At 37.4% G+C, this 4,935-nt stretch overlaps 1 non-coding gene across 1 annotated transcript; it reads right to left on the bottom strand.

Moving 5' to 3' along the window:
- Positions 1 to 4,480: 4,480 nt before the first annotated feature.
- Positions 4,481 to 4,591, bottom strand: LOC140990791 (small nucleolar RNA R71). Its single transcript, XR_012177716.1, has one exon. It is a non-coding gene; the product is annotated as a small nucleolar RNA R71 (small nucleolar RNA).
- Between the last annotated feature and the right edge of the window lie 344 nt (positions 4,592 to 4,935).

Genomic DNA, 4,935 nt, shown 5'->3' with positions numbered 1-4,935 from the left:
TTTTTCGAGAGTGCGTTTGGATTTAATGAACCTACTTTTAAGCTTCTTGGGCTTAAAATCATTTTTTTTCTTTTAATTAGTAACTTAGGGGCTCATTAGCTAATTGTTAACTATTTAATTACTACTTAATTAACCCTAAACCTATCATTCCCCACCCCACCAGCCGACACCCCTCATTTTCAGAACCATTTCCCTCGGTTTTCAAAGCAGGAAATTCAAGAAAGCTTCGGCTACCATTTTCTTGCAAAGAGAAATTCCTCGGGCCATCGTTCTTCGATATCCTCACGTATATACATCATCAAGGCACGCATTGTACTCTCGTTTTTGCATCTCATACACCATATACATGCTGTTGTGTGACTAATCTGTAGTAAAGTCTCGATCCCACCAAGAATATGAAAGATTTTCGGTTTTGTTCATATGCTGTTTTTCTTTCATTGAAACGTACGTTTTTTTGTAATTGGTGCAAGGGGCTGCGATCCTTGTGGGGTTAGGGACTACTGGTGTGTCGAGATGTTTGGCTTGTGGTTTAGTTTGGTGGTTGGACGCTGCTGGGGAGAGGCCGAGTCGAAGGTTTTGGTGAGGGGGCCTCGGTTAGTGCACTTAGGGAGGTAGGGGTGGAGTCGATGGCTCGAAGGCCGATCCGGGGTCTGAACCAGACTATATAAGATTTGAACCGTGGCTGTGGAAAGGTGAAGGCTGCTGGTACACCCATGGTATGGTTCAGTCGCGTGAAGGAGCATGAACCGTGGGTGGCTCATTTTGGGTTGGAGCGATCATGAGAGGAAGAGGTGGTGCATGGAAGTGTAAGTGTGGGTTATTTGGGTCTAGGGGAGCCTAGATTAGTCATGGTATGATTGGTTGAGGGCTGGTGGCGGTGGAGGGGAGGTGAGCACGTAACTTTAGAGGAGAAGTAAGGTGGACGTGTCATGTGGTGAGGGTTGAGTTGCTGGATTTTTTTCCAGCAACTGTCCAAGGAAAATCAAACGTTTAAAATCTGGGTTTTTAGGATTTTTAAAGTCTTTTAAGTGTTTTTGTTGTATGGTGAAAAGTTGGGAGAAAGTTGATTAAGTTTCGAGTCGATTCGGGTTAAAACCGGGACCCCGGCCCGAGTTTTAAAAACGAATCGTTCAAGTTCTGATTTTGACTTGAGTTTACATTTAGGAGTACTATTATATATGTTTTGGGATATTTTAAGGAGTTTGGTACACTTCGGGTCAATTTTAGAGGTCCAGGGGATAAACGGTAATTTTTGGGTTTCTGGGGGCAACATAGTCATTTTACACACGGGGTGAGATTTTAGTCCTAGCAGCGCCCTGAACACAAATCATAATATTTTAAATGTTCATGCATCACGTTTACGATTTTTATGCCATTATAATAATTATGGTGCATGCTTGGTTTAAAGGTATTAAGAGATAAAAGTAAGAACGTGAAGAGCACTCCGTCTCCGCCGCGCTGCGTCGTTATTTCGTTTGTTTTCTGTCAAAACAAACCAAGGCATGTTTATATCTTCTTTAATTCTTCAATCAAGCCATATAGGTATTTTTAAATATCGCAAGTACATGATTTTAATGTAAGAAGGTAGAAATTGTTCATATTTAATGATGTTATTTATTTATATACGTGCAAAAATATAAATTTTGAGATTTATGCGATATTGCTTGTGGTCACTCTACTCTCATGATTAAATCCGGTCGCCAGTTACCGGTCCGGTCGTCAGTTACCGGTCAGTTCAGTTGTTTCACCAAGTATACTGTGGCAGGAGTCTAATCAGACGTACATTATTAAACCCGGTCGCCAGTTACCGGTCCGGTCGCCAGTTACCGGTCAGCTCAGTTCAGGGACCACTTGCGTAGAACATAATCTCAACAGAAAATTTATGACATGCCATTTTATTACAGGGCTCTAAGGAGCAAACATTTTCACTGATATTTTCAGTTCAGTCATGCACGTACTATAATTACCTTTGAAATGATATTTTACGTTACACCTCATTACAGGATATTTTCACTTGCATGCGACTTTATTATTTATTTACTTGTTATTTACGATATATGCATGCTGAGTCTTTAGACTCACTAGACTTGATTGTTGTAGGTACTGATGATGTCGGGACCGAGGGCGGGGATCAGTGAGCCAGCTCGAGTCGGCAGTAGTGGGACCCGAGGACCTCACTTTTCAGCATTTATTATTGTTATCGCTCAAACATTTTTACCTACCGTTGGATAAAATTTTTACAGTTATTTTTACAACATTAATTTCTTCCGCTGCTATTTTTAAACATGATACATTATTTAACAGTTTATTTTATGAACTGGATATTTCATATAGTTTAAAATAAAATTTTTAATTTTTCCGCAAATTTTCAAGTAAGGATTTCTAGGTCTTTACAGCTGGTATCAGAGCAATGGTTCTGTATAGGGTTGCACTACTACTGACCTCGAGAAGCTCAAGAAGTCACGTCTTCGGTTTGTAAGTTTTACATTTACGTATTTTATTTAAAGCATGAATTTTTTAACAGCATGTTTTCATGAATTATTTTACGTCCTGATTTTTATTGTGCAGTATTTAAATTTAAATCAAATTATGGAATTATGCATGTTGGTTACGTATGGGTTATGTATGGAACATGATGCCCCCTAGACGCATTCCCGAGAGCACTAGAAATGAGGAGCCTCGCCAAGAGGACAGGGTGGAGCGGAGGCAGGAGGGAGATTTACCCCCTCCACCTCCACCGGACATGAATGCCCAGATGCTAGCTGGGATGACTCAGTTCTTCGCACAGTTTGCGGGGAACCATGCTGTGGTGACCAGGCCGACAGGGCCCGAGGCTGTCTATGAGAGATTCATGAAGATGCGTCCGAGGGAGTTTTCAGGGACGTCGGACCCCATGATTGCCGAGGGCTGGATCAAGTCACTCGAGGTTATTTTCGAGTTTATGGAGCTTGGGGATACAGATCGAGTTCGCTGTGCCTCTTATCTGTTCGGAGGAGATGCCCGCTTTTGGTGGGAAGGAGCTTCAGTAGCCCTGAACTTGGCTACACTGTCATGGGTGCGCTTCACGGAGGTATTCTACTCCAAATATTTCACGGAAGAAGTGCGCACCAGGTTGACCACTGAGTTCATGAGCCTGAGACAGGGAGATATGACTGTTACGGAGTTCATCCGTAAGTTTGAAAGGGGTTGTCATTTTGTGCCCCTGATCGCGAATGATGCTAGAGCCAAGTTGATGCATTTCTTGGTGGGTCTACGGCCGATCTTGCGCCGTGATGTCATCATATATTTCATTTAGACGATAGCGTGGCTCTGCCGGTTGTTCTAAATGAAATATTATGATTTCTAACAATCTAACTTTTACTTTCCGCATCTAACATTTACTTTATCGCATCTAACATTTACTTTATCGCAACTAACTTTTACTTTCCCGCAACTAACTTATTAAATCATATATTTCATTTAGGCAATAGCGTGGCTCTGCCGGTTGTTCTAAATGAAATATAATGATTTAATTTAACATTTATTTTATGCAATTATATATTTATATAGTTATATATATAATCATAGGTACCATATATAAAATATCGATGAATTAGGTATTTTTTATAGTGAGAACTATATTATAATAGGTGTGTGTTTGAATATTTAAATTTCTTGGAACCATTATTTATGGTGGTTTCCTTTGTTTTACTTTTAGTTAAACAATATTGCATAAACCAAGAATAAATCCTCGAGCCTTGACAAAATTTATAATTTGTAAACTTCGTTCTTGCATTTGGTAATCTATAGATTAATAAATTTAAACTTAAAATAACCTCTCTGTGGATCGATCTCGTACTTACGAAATATATTACTTGCAGACAACCTACACTTGGGTGAATTATAATTTAAGTAGTAGCAAGTTTTTTGCTCTGTTGCCGGGGAGGTATAAATTAAGTTTATATTTGTTAATTATGTTTTATTTATAAGTATTGTTTTTTTTTTGTACGAGTATTTGGAGTCGAAAAAAAAGTGGTAGACTTATTCGAGTATCTGAAAATAATTTAAACATGGATGATAATTCAAATAATCAAGATAATGATAACAATAATAACAACAATAATAATAATAATCAAGAACATGATCAATTAAGAACACATAGGCACCATATGAACCCTATTAGAACTAGTGCCCCATCTTGTTTAATTTTTCCTCCTAATGCATCTAATTTAAACTTTAAACCTCAAATTATTCAACTTTTACCAAATTTTCATGGCTTAGATTCTGAAAATCCATATTTACATCTAAGAGAATTTGAGGAAGTTTGTAACACTTATAATGATCAAAATTGTAGCATGGATATAGTTCGATTAAAGCTTTTCCCTTTTTCTTTAAAAGATAAAGCTAAAACATGGCTACAAAATTTGAGATCAAGTTCAATAAGATCATGGGAAGAAATGCAACAACAATTTCTCAAAAAGTTTTTTCCTTCCCATAGAACAAACTCTTTTAAAAGACAAATTACTACTTTTTCTCAAAAACAAGGAGAAACATTTTATCAATGTTGGGATAGATATAAAGAATTACTTAATACATGCCCACATCATGGTTTTGAAACATGGAGAATAGTTTCTCACTTTTATGAAGGTCTAATACCTAAAGATAGGCAAATGATAGAATTCATGTGTAATGGAACTTTTGAAGATAAAAACCCAAATGAAGCTATGGAGTATTTGGATTCATTAGCAGAAAATGCTCAAAATTGGGATAATATAGGCACAATAGAACCACCAACAACTAAAATCAATAATTCAACAAATGGGGGTGGTATCTATAATCTTAAAGATGATATAGATATTCAAGCTAAACTTGCATCTTTAGCAAGAAAAATTGAGTCATTAGAAATGAAAAAGAGTGGTCAATTAAAAAGTATTCAAGAAATTGTTTGTCATATAT

This window comes from Primulina huaijiensis, chromosome 12 (genome assembly GCF_012295235.1).
Source record: "Primulina huaijiensis isolate GDHJ02 chromosome 12, ASM1229523v2, whole genome shotgun sequence".
Taxonomy (NCBI): domain Eukaryota; kingdom Viridiplantae; phylum Streptophyta; class Magnoliopsida; order Lamiales; family Gesneriaceae; genus Primulina; species Primulina huaijiensis.
This window is presented reverse-complemented; position numbering and strand designations above follow the sequence as displayed.